The sequence below is a fragment of the Puntigrus tetrazona genome, chromosome 6 (assembly GCF_018831695.1).
Source record: "Puntigrus tetrazona isolate hp1 chromosome 6, ASM1883169v1, whole genome shotgun sequence".
NCBI classification, from domain to species: Eukaryota; Metazoa; Chordata; class Actinopteri; order Cypriniformes; family Cyprinidae; genus Puntigrus; species Puntigrus tetrazona.
Window position 1 is genome coordinate 23,745,622 of NC_056704.1, and position 19,929 is coordinate 23,765,550.

Below are 19,929 nucleotides of genomic sequence, written 5' to 3' on the forward strand. Positions count from 1 at the left end.
GAAATATACACAAAGACAACCATGTTGTGTTTTTATGTGTGGTTCTGGTAAGATGACAAAATGTGCTGTGTGTCACCTGAAAGTTTAAGATCCACTCGCTGTCTTACACCGACGCTAATCTCCTTAGTTTTCTAAAACAATTCCTTCTCAAACTGCTTTTGATTAATGTGCAAATCACATGTCAGGTGGGATTTTCCAATAATATTTATATCACCAAATAAGATATTTATTTCAGTTACTGGTATTACGATTACAGGTGACATTCACAGCTGTGGGGAGAAAATACAGTGACTGTAACTGTTCCTCTGTATCATTATCGTAATAGCTGTGACAATTCTTATAAAATTATAACTCTGGTCATCATTACAGTTACCGTTCTTTGTAAAAATGTCCATTTATAAAGAATAATTCAGAAAAAAGTAATATTATTTACTTACCTCATATTGTTCCAAACTCTCATGACTTCTATTCTTCTGAAAGTAAACTATTCAACATTTTGAAGCCTTTGTGCACAATTACGATCTGTATAACATCAAGTCTGCTTAGCATTTCAGCTTGACACACAGAAAAAATTCACTTTTTGTGAACTCTGAATCAGACAGAATCAGTAAATTGATTTCTGAGTGAATCAGTCAAATCTTTGAGCGAAACGTTCAGTCCGGTTTCTGAACCAAATCTAGTAGTTTGTTGAGCAGACTTGATTCAAAAGAACAATTCTAGTTAGTTTTGGACAGTAATGGACAGTAAATTCCTTTTTTAATTTAAGAAAAAGAAACACCATATTGGTGTTGACTTATTTTTAATTTTTGGATGATCCATTTCTTTAAATGACACACAGTCTGTGTAAAGAATATGGTACCAATGGCGTCTTTAATGGTCAGAGAGAGGCTAACACAAACATTACTAATACCTTACACATTAATTCAAAAACCCTCAGACGAGAAACCAGTGGGAACCTCTGAATAGGAAATTATGTTAAATTTGTCACTCCAATCCCTTGCAATAGAGTATTAGTTTGTGAGGTGGTAGAAACATGATCACACGCTGGGTAGGTGTAATTGAAAAATGGAGGCGCTCTTAGACGGAGAGCTATTACGATGTAACCCTCTTTGAGATGGAAGGCAATGTCAAATTGAACCTCTAAGCAAGCTACTCAAATGATGGCAAGTTTGCTTCAGAAATCAAAGAGACCCAGTGTGGTATTTTTCTGCCGACGGGTAAAAGCCCCATCTGTCACACAGGAAGAGAGACTATTTATTTGCCATAACCTATACTAAAAAGAAAGCAAATGAAAGTGAATGGAGGCCTGTTCAAAGCACTTGAATTTTTGAATACATGAAAGTTCATATATCACACACTGCCGTATAAATGATTCAGTTTACAGCACTCTAAACGAATAATTAAAAATATATGGAGAGTAATAAAGCTTGTTAATATTAGTCCCTGAGACCTGCTATGTAGAAAATAACTCGCCATAAACCCAGAATTTTATGAAAAGCTTCAACGCTTCAGATAACAATGTGGATCAATTGCAATTTTCCTGGTCTATAGGCCCAGCAATTGCCATTGTCTGGGGTAAATTCAATGATTCATTTTAAATGTCAACATTGTGCGTGCTTGCATCTGTTCTCTCGTGATATGTGCAAGAAAATCTGCAATACCACTGACTGACTGATAAGCAATAGACTATGCAGCTTTGCACATGTGACTTGAGTAAACAAAAATTAATTTCCCATAAATGCACAGCAGTGCTTCCATGAACATGGATTACGAATTACATTGGATTGCAAACTTAAAGATGAAGCATGTAATTTTTTTAATTTATTTTTGGTTAAAAATACTTCTATTCATCTTCTCAGTCTAATATAAACCAAGACACCTAGGCATATACCTGATTTCCCCTGAAAAATAGTGTAAGTATTGCGACGCTATGAAAGTACTGCCCTGTTAAAATGAGCACCTAAACAGCCCAGCAACACTAGTTTAATGGCTTAAGATTGTGGCGTGGCTATCTGCTTATTTAACCAATGGCAGGCAGGGGAGTGTTTAAAAAAAAACTTGTCGAAAAACAGTTATATCCTGTTGCCAAAGAAATTACACGCTTCACCTTTAGGGTTTAAATGCTGAAAAATATCCTCACTGAAACAAATAGGTGAACCGTCTTCAAGATCTAATTGCTTTTCTCGCCTTCTCTTTGAAAACTGCTCTTTTTGCTTTCTCTTCCAACATCACTTCAAATATAGCCATCAGCAGTGATTTTTGAAGTTACTTGGTGAGAGCAGTCAGGTCAGAATCCCGGGCAGCAAGCCTTAGGAAGACAAAGAAACGATAAGATGGAGGAAAATAGAGCAATATGTCAGACATTTGAGTGGAAACAGACAGTGAGACAGCAGCGTAAACAGGCCAATTTAAGAGTGAGTGTTAACAATTGTTATAGCGACCCTTCCCTGGCTCTGTGAAACTCTTTATAACTCACTGACGCTAAAACAATCAAACATCCAGACAGACAAAACAACCACTGGGAGAGTTTATATCATGAATCGACTGTCCTGCTCAAAGTGTCTGGGCGGGAATGGGGGTTTAAAATGGGGATGTAAAAACTCTGCAGACAATTACATCGCCCTCCAATTTTATAGCTAAATTACAGGCTCAGCTACAAACTATGTGGCAAAAACATTCACAAGCCTGCTAAAAAAACACAACGACATTGATCAGTGATGTACGTGAATACAAAGCTCAATGCAAGCAGGCTATGACTATTGTAATTAATTAAATCTAATTATCACCCTGAAAATGTTTTGAAACCACTGACCTTTTTGGATTGAAAGTAAAGATCTTCTGTTAATGTCAACATGAAATGTCATTTGCAAACCTTTCTGATGCATTTGTGAGTCAGTTAAAAGGGATGTTCAGCAAACAAACAAAAAAATGTTGAGTGGGGTCTTATTTTATCTGTTTGACTTAGACACTTATGACAAGTTATATGCGAAAAACAAGATTTTTCTTTTGAACTGGAATGCGTATTAGGAAAGTGTTTTTTATGTTATTTTATTTTATATTTTTATGAACACGTGATGTACATACATTTGGACAATATTATCACTAAAATAAAACAGCCATTGTTTAATAGCATAGCTGTGAAGCCAGGACAGTTCTATGACCCATAATAGCAATTCTGATGGTCTGCCATAACATAAATTTTTAACAGACTGTTTGCATTATTACTACGATAGTGGGGTAGTTTCGCTTTATAGCCATGAAAGTAAGAGACTCTGTAATAGCTAGAACATTATCACTGTTGGTAAACATTTCACGAATACAAAATGCTTCTGATAGTTTCATTTCAAGTTTTTTTGGCAAAGAAAAATCAGTGATTAATCCAAAACAAGCTTTTATATTAACAATAAGAGAAGGCAAAAAGGATGTGGCTGTAACATTTATGACAGCTGTGAGCTTGAAGCCCCAACTCACTTGTTAGATAAATGATGCCGGCAAATTTCACAAAAAACTCCAAACAAGAGTTGCTTTTTCTTTCTGACTCCAGCATGTACCCTAAATGTGCTGTCGGATTTTTCAATACATAGATGTTGAGGAAGGGTAATTTGCTGCTTCTAGCTGCTGTTATGTAATGCTGATGTGAAATATTAATCATGAAAAGCTCAGGACTGCCAAATCTATGCTAGGGAAAGTGCTTTTTGTTAACCCCCTAAACTGCACGCAGGTGGCAGACCTTCCATCTTGAGCAGGGTGTTCTTGCAAGAGTATGCAGTTTTCTTTCTCCCTGGTATTTGTGTGTGTGTGTGCATGTTTGAGGTGGTGGGCGATGGTTGCGTGTGTGTGTATGCATGTGCATTTGCGTATACAAGTATGCATTTTTCCTGTTACTCAGTGCTTCAAATTCCATAATTGAAAACTAGCGAAACGCAAGCAAAAGGCCAATAGCTGCATCTGGTCAGAGAGCATGTTAAATTCAGTGAGACTGTCTGGAGCAAAAAATGCTTTTTGCTGATGCACAAATTCTTTTACTGCCTTGGGTAAGCATACATCAGTTCTTTGAGCAGATGTGGCAGATATTTACAGTTTTCTACTCTGTAATGCATACAGGCACCTTTTGCATGAGTACTGAGGCAGTACCAGGAAGGTATTAGATGATTATTCCATGCTTCCAAGTACAAGGAGGAGCCATGGTTTTGCTGGATTTTCCTGTCCTTAAATTCCATTGGCCAATCAGGTATTAAAGGGGATTCTCACTCTAACATCACTGCAAGTTTGTATAATGCCTTTATTTATTTATTTATTTATTTTTACATAATTACACCAGTAGGTGGCAACAAGTGAGTCATTGACTCATTCATTCAACCTATTTGTTCAAAACACTAATTGACCCAGAAACACTGCATACGTCATTGGGGCTGTCTCATTTCAGAAAAGCAGCTCCTATGAAATAGACTGATGTTCATTGTGAGGCATAATTACTGTAATTACTTTCTTACTTTGGAATGTAATAGTTGTTTTTCTAAAATCAACTGTGGCATATCCGGCCAAATGCATTCTCTAGAGGGCACAGCCTTTAAAATAAGATACAACAAGTGAATTTATTTATAAGATCACTGAATCTTTTCTTTAGTGGAGAGAAAATAGGAAAAGTAACCTGCTGTACTGAGTTTAAAGCGGAAATGTAATTAGGGTGACCCATAATGTGACTGATGGGGGTGCTACAGTGATTAAAAGTGAGAAATCACTCATAACTTGTAAACAGTCAGTCGATCACAGACTTATGTTGTTGGAATCAATGCTGCTCATGCTGCAGAAAACACGTGCTTCAAAGTGAATATAAGTAATTATATTAAACTTTTTGACTTACCATCATGAGGCACCAAAACTTTGGGAAGGGCACTTAGTAAAATCCTTATAACTTCTGAATGGAATGAAATATCCTCACCAAGGAATGCTTATGTAAGAGCTCAAAAAGGTACAGAGTTTGGCCACTTGTTGGCATTTTAAGAGGGGAAAAATATAAAAATGGTTTATAACTATGCAATTGTCTTATAATGAAAATCACTGTGTGCACGCTGTTGGTTCGAAGTGGCACAAGTGTCTACAAGGACATTTGAGTATCTCAAAAATTATGGAGGCCAATTGGAAAGGTCTGAGAACTAGGACTGGGGTTGGAAAACACTGCTTTAGGCCAATAATTATCAAAAAATATATATTTTTTCCCTTTAGGACGCTATAACAAGATTGTTTAGAAAATGTGCCTGTCCAAATGTACCCCCCTAAAAAGCACTATAGCTATCATAAACGTCAAAAACATAGTATTTCTATTATGAATTACCTGTATTTGTGAAAAAATGCCTTTCTAATCATTGTGGTTGTAGGCTTATTAAATAATATGTAATCTCTTTTTCCTTTTGTGCTTAAATGCCTTAAGCGCCTGAACCCTGTTAATCACTGCTTGTAGCTATATTTAAAATTTTATTATTGAGCTCCTGTATAAAAGCAATAATCATGTGTACAATATGTCAACAAATACTTTTTAGTGCAAGTTCAGCCAAAGAAAACTATTTTATGATATTACTGTATAGTTTTACTGTTATAGATTTTATTGCAATCTTGACAAGCAACTTTGGCAATTTCAATCCTTTCCTATTCAAGTAGATCAGAGCCTTACCTCCATTACCTAACATTCCAGCCAAGGACTGACTTGCCTTAAAGGGACTTCATGTACCACAGTACTGAATGATTACACACTCTGGTACTTCAAAGAAGACCATGATATTACTATGGTACATGCCCAAAATACCACGGCAATAATACCATGGTGCTTTTTTGTCAGCAAAGAGTCTCAGTCTAATCCAACATTTTTCAGTCGAATGAAAACATCCCTCTTACTAGTCCCTTTTTTTATACATTGTACTTTGATGGTCAAAGCTGAAGCCATTATCTAAGTGGATTATAAAAAGATTACATCAGCTTCAACTGAAACCTTTCAGGCTTCCGGTAAAATGGCTATGGATGGAATGAGTACATGTTGTAGAGGAAATTGCGAATGACTGGGAGGAACCGAGGCATTTATGCGGAGAGTGCATGACAGTGGTGAGGTGCATCTTTATTAACCACAACTGAGGTGTGCTTCTGAACTAAAGATCAGTGCACTGTTGATCTGAAGATCCTAATAAGTGGGTTTGCACAAAAGCGCTCAGTGAATTTATGAGCAAATGAGTCCACCAGCAGCGAGGACTCCCCAGTTGCCCTGTCGCTGCACCTGCTGCCTCTTTTTCTCAATAACGCCAGTGTTTTAGCTGTGAGCCTTAAATGCGCTTATATCAGCACTCATGCTCGAGGCCTGTCATCTCCACTCGCCGCTGCTGAGTTTCCTCCGCCTGCGATCTGTCTTTGATCACAACTCTCTGGCTGATGAATGGCACCATGTAGTCGGCATTTCAGAGGGTAAATATCCATTAAACGTTGGGCATCTGTCTCTGGGCAGCCTGGCTGAGAAATGAATGAGAATCGGCCTCGCCGACGCCAGGTCAGTGCTATTCTGAGCTAAATATGATGTCCTGCATTATTCATATACCTGCTTTGTGAACAGATGCAAATCTGATGCCCAAACGCAAACATTTTCTGTTACATAACCACTGTCCCCTGTAAAAGAAGAGCTATTTGATCTCTTAGGTTGAAAGTACATCAACAGATGCAAAGAAGTGTCTTTAATAGTTAGCCCATAGCTACACTAATTCTTATTGGCAGGTTGATTTTCACAATTCACAGATTCAATTAACAATTCATGCTTTACATATATATCATGTTAAACCCATAATCCACATTTACTATCTGTGTCCCATATTGCATGTTAACTGAATCACAAAAACTATTTTATTTGCATATTCAGATTCTCCCCCTGAGGTGATCATCAAAGTGTGAAAGTGTGCCGTTAAACATTCATCAAGATGAAAAATTACCCACCTCCATAACAATGTGAACATGAAAGAACGGTAAAAAGAAACAGATCTTGAAGACTGGAAGTGCTGTATCCTAATTCTGAATTCTCTTTAGCTTGGCTTCATCCATTTAATGCCGTAAATATTCTGTTAACATTTGTTTGGAAATAGGCCATGTTTACATTATCAGATAGGAGCCTCGCAATTTGCACAGAATGAGTTGAGGAATGCTACTGACTTTGTTTGGTCGTGGCTAAGTGGATGTAAGAACCTCCAGATTGCTTTCTTATCAATTATACATTCACTGGGACACTGCTATCTAGTCTGCTTACCAAAGGAGAAAAACAAACGACAGGGGAAAGAAAGATACAGATGCAACAACAACAAAATCCAATCTCACACATCAGCGTATTCATTTCAAACCTGTGAAAAGACCAGCTAAGCCGTCTCCAGCATATGTTTTGTTTGCAAAGCTGGTCTAGTGGTGTTCAAACCAGGCTTCTTAACTTGTTAAAGCTGCAGCACCTTAATTATTTGGAAGATAAGCGTCAAGAGCAAAAGGTTTGCAGCAGTGTTCATTTAGATGTTTTTGTTGTTGTTTTGTTTTCTTTCAATCATACTCTGTTATGTTTTCTTTTCTCTTAAACTCCATTTTTTTCAAATTAAATGTAAATCTAGTCAAGAAACGTAGTTTGCATGTGTATATATATATATATATATATATATATATATATATATATATATATATATATATATATATATATATATATATATATATATATATGTATTTACATATAAATTAATAAGCATGATTAATCTCACACATTAATCTCACAGGATTTTTTAATATTGTGTTTATATATTAAATATGTTTGTATAGTTAATATAAATTAAATATATATATATATATATATATATATATATATATATATATATATATATATATATATATATATATAATGATTATACATATGTAAACATGTAATATGTAAACATATTTTCAAAATATATACTTATTCCAAGTTTGAACTTGGAAGCAGACAAGTAAATCCATCATGATCACGTTCAATCCAAACCCACAGAAAATAAATAAATACATTTAAAAAGGTGTAATAATTACGGTGTTTACCTTAAACAGACGGAGGATATTGGCCACCATTATAGACACGGAACTGGATGATGCTCCAATGACACCCACCACCCTTTCTGGCTTGGTAATGATGGGCGATCCTCCACCTTGACACTTCACATCTGTGCCATCCTTTTCAATGAGTGCCTGGACAAAAGTGAGAGACTGCTCCAGAGCGTGAGTGTCTCGCGAGCATGTGTCCAGAATGCGGGCACCCAGCGTGATGTTTGGGAGCAGTTCATGGTCATTATTGATGCGGTCCAGAGCAAAGAGCATAGCTTCCAGACGATGAATCCCCTTTTCCTTTTTCAGCTCACCGCAGGGTTTGCCCTCATGACCCCGGGCGTGAACTGGAAACAGACCGCCCAATGAAATGTCCCCATCAATCCGGATCGAGTTTAAATGCGTGTGGCCTGGACCTTTGGGCCTCGCAGCCAAAGCAGTCAGGAAGAGGTAGAGAAGAACCAATGCTGAGCCTTGACAGCGATGGCTGGTCCATCCAACAATTTTGCCCATGGCTGAAGACATTGCAGCAAGGCAGTATCAACCAAAGAGCGTCTATTTTTAGATCCGAGACGTGTCACAACTGAGTTGATGGGTCAATGGAGGCACCCTTTCACAGGGCACAATCTTTTAAAGTTCATAGTTATGTCACGTAGCGATGTGTTTGAAATTGAATGAAATGCTCATCAGGTTCTTTAGGCAGCAGTTCTGAGTCAATCCGGTTTATCTCCTGTCAAGGAACTTCCTCTAGAGTCCTTTGATGAGATTAAAGGTTAACCGTGCGTCTTTGGCCCTTGCTTCCTCAAGGTTTCCAATCGTCCTGTCTCCTAGTGGAGGAGGTTGGGGGTCTTGTGCTGCAACCACAAAGCTTCACCCACCTGTGAGCCTTCCTGAAAAAAAAAAAAAAAAAAAAAAAAAAAGATATGAAGAAAGGAATGAGTAAGCACCACAGAAAGGCGATACAGTCGGATGTTTCTGTGTCAGTATGGGCATTGCAGCACTTATGTTCTTTTCCTTAAACTTTCCTTTGCAACATCTTACTGAAAACCCGGTTGCTTTTTCTCACATGCTCTATCTCTCTCTCTCTCTCCCTCTCTATAGTTTGAATTTAAAACGTTGCTATGGGCTCCCAAGGTCGAGAGAAATATGCTTTGGCTCCCACATGTCTCTTTTCAACATTCTGAATGAAGGAGCTGCATTCCAATGAAGAGCTCCGATCCAGCGAGGGAGAATTATCTATGTAATGTGCTGTTTTCGTTTTACCCCATCTGAAGTGACAAGCTCTGATAAAGAAAATGAGTTGGCTTGATGAAAATTGTTCTGCACACACCGTATACTGACAAAAGGCAGACCTTTTAATCTCTAGCCGCAACGGTCACCGCAGGATATTTAAGTTCTCGGAATGAATAGTTATTTGGCTAACCTCGAGGTCATTAATTACTTGAAACGAGATTTAATTTGTATGACACTGATCTCGATGTGAGGACAAGTTACTTCCCACAACTTTGACAGTCACTGTTATCATTACTCCCGTAATTGTTGCCTAATTGGGTTAAAATTTACATACTGGAATATTCCATTGGGCCTCTGTGTTTTTGGTATGCATGGGCATATATTGAGGCTGCTGATTCTTTTGAAAAGAAATTTTGCTTTAATGGTGAGTGACAAATACATAAACTGATCTCGCCATATTTTAAATGCCTACACATTATGGTTATCATGCAACATCATGATTCACTGCTTGACTTGTTTTACCTCCTCCAGCATACTGAAGATACATTTTCTCTGTCATTTCATATGTATCTATTATTTTGAGTTATACATAGCATTAAAATCTCCAGTTATATTGCTTTCTATGTACAGTATCGCATATATTTTTTTATGTTTTTAAAAGCACTGTTACCATACTTTCATATAAATCTTGTGCATTTCTTTAAACGTGGATGCCGTTTAAGCAATTATTTTCAAGCCTTGATCTCAGAAAATCTTTTTTTGCACAGTTTGGTTCACCTCACTTATTTACAAGGTGACAGAAAAATCTCAGAAATTCTCTTTTATGCCTTTGTAAGTCTAACTGACCTGCTCTCATTCTATCTAGTTTTTTTTCTTATCTCATCCTCTCTTCCCACCTCTTCCCCTATTAGTACACTATACGCTGGCTCCACACTTTTCCTCCAGTGCACAGGCACTTCAAAGAATTACAACAGGGCCTCTGAAGTGACTCTGAAATGCTTTTTCAATGTTGGCAAATGTGCTTTGATATTAAAGAGTGAACTGGGGAATCCTTCCTCTGGGAAAAGAAGTTCGTGTGAGAGACCACGGTAAGGCTTGAAGCACATGTTCCATTCTCCCACGCTCATAGCTAAGGGAAACATTGCCAAACACGTGAGAGATGGAACACAGCCTAGATTCAAAGGTGTTTGTCTTGAATGACTTGCTGTTAGGTGTTGTTAACAGTGTTGGGGAGTAACTAACTAAAAGTAGCAATATTCCCAATATAGTATTGTAGCTTTTTCCAGAACTGCAGCACTATTCCAAAAAAAAACCTAATTTGTGTGTGTATATATATATACATACTGTTTAGTTTGACTGTAGCTTGAGTTAGCTACAGCACCAAGTAACTTCCCCAACGCTAGTTGTTAATAAACTCCCTTAGATTTTTAAGGCGAAGTCAAGCTTGTTAGATGGCTGTTGACCCATATGAAGCTGTCAGCATGATCTGCGATCATTGCTGTGATTTGCGGGGAGTGTCAGCCCTACCACAGAAGTTAATTTAATTCATTAGTTAAAGTTAATTGACACTGCATGGCTGTCTGAGGATGTAATGGAGATATAATAAGCGCTGAGAGTTTCTATCAGCAATAGGCTTGGAACCAATAGTGGATAGCAGCAATTACAAATTTTTGCTCTATTTCAGGTAATTTTCAGTTATTTCAGATCTGGAGTGCTAGAAACAGTTTGGCGTATTAATTAGAATATTCAGAATTATTGAAATGTTTAAACTTGATTTGCAGTTCACATCTAACTGTAAAAGATGCTTTTTTGAAAAATATGGAGCATGTAAATACCAAATTATATAGACACGGTATTTTCACACAGATTGGCTTTCACAGAAATAATCCAAAAATTCTTGAAACAAGTGTATTAGATGTAGTTCTGTAATTTTTTTTTTCCATTTTTGTTGTTCAATTTTCTACATTATAACATATTAAAACATTTGCAACAAAATACACTCATATCAAAGATACATTCTTTAAAACTAGTCTTAATATATTAAGCAGTTTGCTTCAAGCAAATTGTGTTTGCTTCATTGATTTTTATATTTTAGTTAGAAAATGTGACTTTTATGTAAAGGTTCACTAGTCCTTGAAGTTTAACCTTTTATGGCTATCAGGCTACATTTTAAATGCTAAACCATTACAGTCTTGAGTCTCCCACCATAACCGCCCACTTTTAAGGTCACACTCTTTCTGGATAACAGGACTGTACACCATTTTTAAAATATTACTGAACCTATACAGTTACAGGTGAGGTTGTGAAATTGCACACCTGTAATCAGTACTGTAAATCACATCTTTATGTCATTCTGAACGATCTTCACTTGTCTACATCATCCCAAAGATGTCTCCTCCAATGGTTTGTAGTGCCTAGCTTGATTGCTAACTAAAGGCGCATTAGAGCCGGTGAGTAAGCAATCATTAAATTCCTTGAGGAAAAGTGGAAATGGTTGAAGCAGACATTTTGTTAGCCTATAAAGCAGAAATACTTTTAATGTAAACACTTATGCTTTATTTGACGTTTATAGGATGGGAACACTTCAAACCAGCATCCACAAACTGGAACAAGTGCTACTAAATGCTACAAATGAGCCAACAGCCAGGTGCATACATTGTGCTGCACACTAGATAATGTTGTCATCTGTTCCTTTTCTCAAAACACAGAGCAGATACAATGCTAATGTGGACAAAAAACAAAAGAATCACAACAGGGAAAAAAAACAGCGCTCCTTAGATAGCAGTTTAAAGAAGTTAGTACCGGAAATTCGATAACTGCCAATAATATTTAGCTGTTCAAAGTACACTTATGAAAAGTTATTTCCAATTTAGTAAGCCGGCAGCACTCTACTTCTTAATAACAATCCAAGTGTGTGTGAACGTGCTAGTATGCATACTGTAGAATGCCTACCTTTAGTCTGCAGGCTGCCCAAGGGAGCCTCGACTTAGCAACAGGCTAATAAATCTTCGCTGGTGCAGTGTGCTGCAGAGAAATAGTATTGTTCCTCATATCCTATCTGATAGCATACTCAAGTGTGTGCTCAAAGAAATATTAGATATGGCAATTATAAATAGTGCTAATGAGATCATTATCTGTTTCTCATAATGCTATACATATTTGGAAGCTTGTATCAGGCTCCACCTCCAAAAGTCTTAATGCTAAGCCATTGCTGTTGTGAAAGAACGATTACTTATCGAGCGCTGCAAAATTAGAAGCACAAATTGCAGTCTCACTGGGAATGTTTTTACGGCGTACATATTCTTGATAAAATTAACCCATCTGCACAGTCTCAGGGAAAGTCACGTGCGAAAAAAGCTGCAGAATCTGGATCACACCGCGCCCACACGTGCCATTCACGGCTTTCTTTTTTAAAGCACCTCCTTGTCTGGGCTTCTTTAAGCATGTTGGGCTGACACCATTCAGTCAGTTAGAGCTGTAATTGATCTTAAAGGAATAATCTCTTTCCCATCTCTTCTCGAAACAGGAGAGACGTGGGCCACAATGGGAGGAGGTGCAATGGAAGAGCTCTTATTCTGGGAACGGATCCTTTGTAAGAAGACTGAAGGTGACATGGGGGGTTTAATGCACACCCTTTGGAGTGGAGAAGTAATTTGGACCTGATCATTCACCGCAAATTCAGTTTAATCAATGTAGAGTGAATCAGGCAGGCTAAGGTCAGACCTATTTTCCAATTCAAAGCTCAACCAAGGCTTCAGTTTGAGTCTCGGAACAGATAAGGAGCTTACACAAATAAAGTGTGAGTGATTAGTAGAGAGGAGAAGATGGAGACATTGAAACACACCATGAAGAGAGTGATGGAAAAATTAAAAAAAAATTTACCATTGACTTCCCATCGATTCTTACTAAAGCCAGAGTTTGATTTCTCTGGAAAATTGGCAAGGTTAGACTGGAAAGGTGGTGTTCATTTAAGGTGTCGCATTATTTTGTTGCTAGCAGGGTGAATTTCAAGTGTGTCGAGGTCACATTTCATTTCTAAACCAGCAGAACAATTATAGGAAATTATATTTGATATAAAAATAGATCTGAAGCATGTTTTTAAAAATTTTCTAATTATTTTATTTATTTAAATTCTTAATTCTTATTTTAAAGTGTCCCTATTATGGTTTATCATATTTAGATTTTGAGAGTCCCAATCAACAGGTTGATATGCATGCAAGATCAAAAACACTTTCATTTTCTTATAATATGCATTAATGTTTACCTTATTTGTTCAGCAACTCCCAAATGATTTGCTCAACAATTCAACAAACCCCTCCGGTGATTGGTCGATTTCATTTAAAGCAGTGTTTGTGAGCTTTTAAATCTCAGAAAGTAGCACCTAGTGGCAAAGAATGAATTTGCATTTTCATTCAAACCAACTCAAAAATCAAGTCACACGGGCAATATACTAATGTTTCTTGTTGATGTCAACATGAAACAGCTGGGGAATCATTTTAAAATGAACTTGTTTCAATGATTCAGAGCTGACTCCTTCTTTTGAGAGACAATACCTTGTATACACGGTGCACTTTAAAATTTAAAACATTTCATTCACTTTCATTCAAAGATCATTTTTAACAGCGATAAAATAATTTAAAATATTATCTAAAATAATATTTAAATAATATTATCTAAAATAATATTATCTAAAATAATCATTTAAAATAATCTCCTGTACAAAATGTTTCTGGGTTTTTTTCAGGACACTTTGATGAAAAGAAAGGTACAAAAGAAAAGCATATTAACTTTTTGGGGGGGTGGAGAGGTTTATACTTACGTACTATACTGAAAATTAATATTCATAAATATTTTCTTATTCTATTTTCCCTCTGGTGTGACACATGGACCAGAAATGTCAATGTTAATGTTTTTTTCCCTTGTTTTAAAAATTATCAGTCTAAAAACAGAACATGTTGAAATGACATTCAAACATTATCATGTCGGTGCAGAATTTATTGATATTAGCTGAGCTGTTTACTCATTGTGGCTGAGACCTAAATAATTCAATCAGGGAATTTGGAGCTGCATAATCCAATGTATTTTAAACATCAGTTCTCTGTATCTGAAAATCACCTGGTTGACTCAAGGCCTAAAGAGACTCACTCAAATTGAAACACCAATGAGATAAACACAACATGACAAATCACAAAGCTTTGTCAACTTTTCCATCACATTAGTGGAATAACAAAGCATATTATCACATCCAGATAACTGTAAAGCCTACAACTGAAATTAGCTTTGGGATCAAGAGAGCACGTCAGGAAATATTGTTCGTTTGAGAGTTCCCTAAGGCTCCCTTGCTGATTTAGGCAAATATCACATAAAGTTTTTGGCCCAGGCATTAAAATGTTGCCACGATAAGCATTTTGTTGACTCGCTGACCTTAAGGGCCGGTATTGTTGTCTCGTGATTGGCTGACAGGTTTCTAGCCGTGCAGATTTCTTTGTGCACTCTTCCTAGAATACAGTGGACTCACAACCACACACTGTACAAAGATAAGAAGCCGAGGCGCTTAATATTTTACTAGCTGGCTGCTAGTGAGTACCATGGGGCTTGCACCCCGCCAAAAGACAAAGATAGAACTTGAATGTGGGATGTCACAGTCTGGAAAAAGCTTTGAGATTGCATACCAAGCAACTAATCAGAACACACACACACACACACACACACACACACAACTGTAAGGTCAGAAATAAACTCTACTGTATGTATGCTACCGCTGAAAAGAAATGCTTGGCAAAAACAATGCAAGTGCGCTCCCCTGGTGTACATACTTCACATTCATATTGTGTTTGTTTGGCACTTACAAAGTGCTGAATGTGTTAGTATACAGGTAGTTAGCATGATAATAGTTTACATTTATATTTATATTTAAGTCCATCTTATCTTTAACTAAATTGATAAGTAATGTTCTCTTTAAACCAAGCATTTTTAGAAATATGGGCCAAGTTTGATAAACAAAATATTCAATATTATCACATTTATTATTGCATTTTAAGCCTGATATATAATTTTGCATTATATATATATATATTTTTATTTTGTATTCACAAGACTGACTTTAAACAGCAACCTGTTTCATTAATGTGGTATACATTTAATAAAATATTAAATCGTGCAAACTTTATGATTGTATTTTAACACAATCTATAATTTTGTGCTATTTTTAAATGTAAAATTTGTAAAGTTTAGTGTTTATCTTGAACTAAACTGCTCGACAAGATTCTGTTCAAACCAGCCTGTTTCAGAAATATGGACTGCATTTTTATTCATTATTACATTTTAAGCCTGGTCTATAAATTTGTCTCTATATTTGAAATATATCGTCATATATAAATTTGCATTATGAATCATAAAGAGAGCTCATCTTTAGCTAAATTGCTCAAACTCTCCAGATATTTGCAAAATTAAGTATTTTCAAATGCATCTCTGCATTCAGTCTGACCTAAAATTCTGTGACATATTTAATTATATATTTATAGAGAGTCATGTAGACGGTTTATCTTATGCTAAATTGCACAGAAAGAACCTCTTTAAACCAAACATATTCAGAATATATTTATGTTTCATCAAATCAGCTTAGTTAAATTTGACCTTATGTCGTTTAATAAAAAATGTATATTTGCAGTTTTGTATAATGTATATTTTTGTTTTCAGTTGACAGAAGCAGAGCTGACTGTAGTCAGTGTGCACTAATGTCTGCTATTGCTCCCCTGGAGGCAACACTGAGAATACAATCTGACGACTTTCACCGAGTAAGTGCCATCAGATTCATTGAAAGTTTGATCTGTAAGACCAAAAACATGATGACAGTATGACATTTCATAAGAGGAGAGGAAGTCTACCATGATGTAATTGAATATTCTGATCTTTTTTTCCTACTGAAAGATGGAAAACGGTCAACCCGCAAAATTAAAGCTGTAAATATCTTCCAGAGCACATTTAGACTGGAGCGAATAACCAGATATCTTACAGCGGCAAAATGTCACAGACAGCTGTGGGACCTCCACACGGCACAAACACACACAGCAATATCTCCATGTGTTTGCTGAGGCCAGACATGGCCAAGAATAAACAGATATCTAAAGGTTGGGTGTGAGATCCTATAGGGAACGAGATAAATGTCATTTCACATTTCCTTAACCTTTGCACTGATAACAACACCTGCATGGGTTGGAATTGCCATGTAAACGCTGACTTTGCATGCTAGGGCATAATATCCATGCACAGCATGTGACTTTATGTTTTCCAATTGTAACATCTAAAGCACTTTGACAGCAATTCTTTTAGCTATAAAATTGTATTTCTTTTCCTCAGACTAACAAAAAATGTTGCTGACAATAAGCATAAAAAGAGGGCATACTGTGGTTCAAATAATTCTTGGGCCTGTTGTTAATTATTGATACACTGAACATCTATATTCCACAAGAAATCCACGGCTAAATTGAGGCTAAACTTCTTAATGCAGAGACTCCGTTCAGACACTTTGAAGATCATTTTAGCCACATTCAACACAGATTTTTTTTTTTTTGACATAATACATGTTTGTCAGGCCACAGTGAATATATATAAGCGGTAATGCTTAACAACAAGGACTCACTGGCTAGTTATTTACATTAATTAACATGAATTCACAATAATAATGCATCTAAAGCATTTATTAATCTTAGTTAACGTTAATTTCAACACTGACTAATGCATAGCAAAAAATGTTAAAGTAGTACAACAATGCACTGTGAACTAACACGAACATTAACATTTTTATTAACAAGCTAGCATTTAAAAGTTTAATACAGGCTGTAAAATATACTGCTCATTATTAATGGTAATTAATGCATAAATAATGTTAACAAACGAGACCCTTCCTGTAATGTGTGTTAAGTACGATGCCAAAGAAACAGAAACCAAGTAAATGAAAAATCCTATAGTTAAAATTAATTAAATCTCTTTAATTAAAAAAGCTTTTAATTACGTGTCGCTTTGCAATATCAGCTTGGTTTAGAATATGGTGCGGGTGGTCTTTAGTTATTTGCATACAAACTTCTTTCTTACATCTTTTCACATTCTGAATCGTTATTGGTCTTCCATTTTCAAAATCGAGAGTAGAGAGACACCTTTTACACTGTCACAGAAAGGCTGGTGCTTTAACACAGAATCAAAGCTTCAAACTTGAAACCTACTTTAAACTTCAACGCTTTTCCTTTTGCTGCCTTGAAAGCAGCGGCATTATATTCAGGAAGTGCAAATCTAGTTGTCTTTGCTTTATTACAGCAAACGCTCTTTTAACATGCTTTAAAATTTAGCCATTAAAAGAGGACTAAAAATGCTTTCAAGCTGAATATCAAATGAGGACAATTTTGTCATGACAGAGGCAAGGAATTACATTCAAAGCACATTTAGCACTCGTGGTATAGAGTATAACCCCCACATTAATATTTTCGATCAGCCATGCAGCCCATTTCTTTCCTGGTGTTTTCAGATGCAGCAGAACACACACACCGAGTCGCACTTCGGCGGCACTTAAAGAGGGAAACCACCAACCGTCTATTTAAACTTCAAAAGGAAGCCGTGTCGGCTCTCTGATCCCAACACATTGGCACAACATTTGGAAAAAACTAGCAAATGAGGACAAGAAACAACATCAAGCAGATGTGTTTTTCTGACATGCTCATATCTCTCTTTCTCTCCTCCACACTCACTCTCCAACTGTTCTGCAGGGGAAAAGAGGAGGAGCTCTGTAATTCTCATTGCAGAGGAGCCATGCACAGCAGGAAAGTAGTAAAGGGAGGGAGAGAGGAAGAGACCTCCAGACACACAAACTAATTTACTCCGCAGCTGCCTCTTCGACCGCAGGTATGCGGCAGTGAGATCAACACAAAGGTCCAAGATAGAGGCGCTCAACTCCAGGAAACAGACTGTACGCTGCATGGACACGGTTACAAAATGATAATGGCAAATTCAAACACTGAAGTTATGTACAGAATACACGGTCACGCTTTATCTTAAGGTTCAGTTCTCAGTATGAACTATGACTTTTGCCTCAATAAACCCTTAATTACTGCTTATTAATAGTTAGTAAGGTACTAGGATTAGGAATGTAGAATATGTGCTCTAATAAACAGCCAATAAGCATGCTAATAAGAATAGTTAATAGTGAAGTGTTACTATATATCTAGAATAAATCTAAAAATATAAAACACTGTATTTCAGTAGTCCACTTTAGACATTCTACTAACAGTAACTGTGCAACACTCACTAGAGTATTAGTAGACTGTCTGCTTAATATCTTCATACAACATACTGACTATAGGGAATTTTGTATATAAGTATGTGCCAACTTATTCTACAAATAGTATGTCTACTCTGAGAATTGGTAGACATAGCTACAAATTAATGATAATTAGTTGACGTAGTTGATATGCAAAAAAGTTAGTTATAGTATGTAGAATGTCTAAAATGGAACATCAAAATAAAGTGTAACCAATATAAATAAATCATAGTGTTTGATTCTGCAATATATAAGTCTTAAAGCCTTAATTTACCCTTCCACAAATGAAGCCATTTCGGAGAAATAAGAGTGGAAAATCTTAAATTCATAAAGATATGGCAATAAATGTTGCAAGCATTGCTAAAAAAATTATAGCTTTCTCAGTATGTTGCCTTGTTTTTCAATACAAACATGTCAATCTCCATAAATCAAGATATATATCTGAGGTGAATAATGAAGAAATTAAACAAAACGTGAGTTTAAAACAACAAATAATGTTGATGCGGTATGATTTGTTTTTTCCCTTGACATTCTTTTTAATGAAACATGATAAAAGAATATTACACAATTGTATTTATTTATTTTGCTTCTCAAGTATATTTATCCTGACTTATCCTGACAAAAAATACTGATGAATCAGTTTTTAATTTTAATTTTTAATTTTTTTTTTTTGCAGTGTGATCAGAAAGTACAATACAAGTTACTTTCATATTCTAGTGGTTGGAAGCAGAGCCGTAAGCTATTTTTTAGTAAAATGAATTAAAAAGTAATGGAGATTGGTGGGAAGTTGTATTTTCAAACGTTAAAGTGTTACTAATACGACTCATTTTTAGAGAACATACTGTTGTATTATGTTCAATTTATTCCTAAAAATTTCTTTACTTGGTATTAAAAAGATCTTCATTTAAACCCATAACACCTACAGAAAGCCTATCAATAAATCACGCAAACATCTTTGTCTGTTTCTCAAACAAAGCTATTGCATGCCATCAGAAGACCCAGAATGCATGATACGTATTCATCACTTTTACATTGTTTATGTTTGTGGGGGAAAAAAGCCATGAAAAAAATGTCAGCATGAACTGCTGTTGTATGGAAAGAGCTGCATAATGCATAAACAACATCAGAAATGCGATTCACCAATATATCCTGAGAAACACTGAGCTAAATCTCCATGTATTAGTCATGTTACCATAACAGATGAATTTGCATCAAAATTACAGTAGAGTTTCATTTGACAGCATTTTCTCACAATGCTTTGTTACCCTAATCTATGCACAATTATACGGCTAGTTGCGTTTAGAATAAGC

The 19,929-nt window shown here is 36.1% G+C and overlaps 1 pseudogene; it reads right to left on the bottom strand.

Annotated features, from left to right (window-relative positions):
* The window catches only part of LOC122347532, a 663,620-nt pseudogene that overhangs the window by 610,941 nt on the left and 32,750 nt on the right, over window positions 1–19,929 (bottom strand).